This window comes from Pseudopodoces humilis, chromosome 11 (assembly GCF_049639895.1).
Source record: "Pseudopodoces humilis isolate 2021_Gansu_Grassland_sample_001 chromosome 11, ASM4963989v1, whole genome shotgun sequence".
Taxonomy (NCBI): domain Eukaryota; kingdom Metazoa; phylum Chordata; class Aves; order Passeriformes; family Paridae; genus Pseudopodoces; species Pseudopodoces humilis.
In genome coordinates, this window is record NC_142210.1 from 13,004,335 (window position 1) to 13,005,208 (window position 874).

The following is an 874-nucleotide window of genomic DNA, read 5'->3' on the forward strand; positions in this document are numbered from 1 at the left end:
TATCCCTGCTCAGCTTTGTCCTTCTGGCTGGGAATGAACACAGTGCTGTTGAACACCTGCTGTGTTTAGTCCCGGGATCTCTGAGCTAAACTGAGATAACCTGGCTGTGCACTCAGTTTCCTCCATATCTAACTCCACTGATGTTTGTATTAAAACCCAGCAGTAAAATTGAGAGCTAGCATCCCAGGTGGAATTACATGATTTTTTAATGCTACTTAGCATCTTAAGAGCTAAATTTTAGACTACAAGAATTTCCCTTGTAAAAGCTTTTCTCTCTCTGCTGTGTCATCTGCAACAGCCAGTGTTATCCAGGTGCTTTGCTCTACTTTGCAATTCAGTCCTTGTGCCTGGCTGGGTAGTTCATACTCACGTTTTATCATAGAGAAGAGTCCTTGTATTGGAAAACAAAGCATTATGCCCTGCACTCAAGATGTAGCTACCACTGCTGGGATTCTGGAGAAAATCAGAAAGGTCTGGAAACCTGCCAGTCTCTCCCTGGAATTTATTTGGGATCTGTCAGTGACCTGTTGTGTGCTACCCTGCTGAATCACTGCCCCAACCCTCCCCTCTTCAGAGCTCAGTTTCCTTTCCTGATCCCTTAGGAATAATCCATAATAATCCTTTGTAATCTGCAAGAGGCCACTACAAATGCAGGTTTAAGAGCTGTGAATACACAGAATCCAGGGGTTAGGCATCTCTGTCACGAGATGCAGGACACAAGTGGTACTCCACAAAGTCTTGCAATACATGAAAGGCTCAAGACTCGAAATAAGCCTCTGAATGATGTGTGTGTGTAACAGGTATGAACCTCACCACTACAGTATATGAGCCTTCACCTTATATATTTGAAAAATAAAGAGAGGGAGCCTTTGAA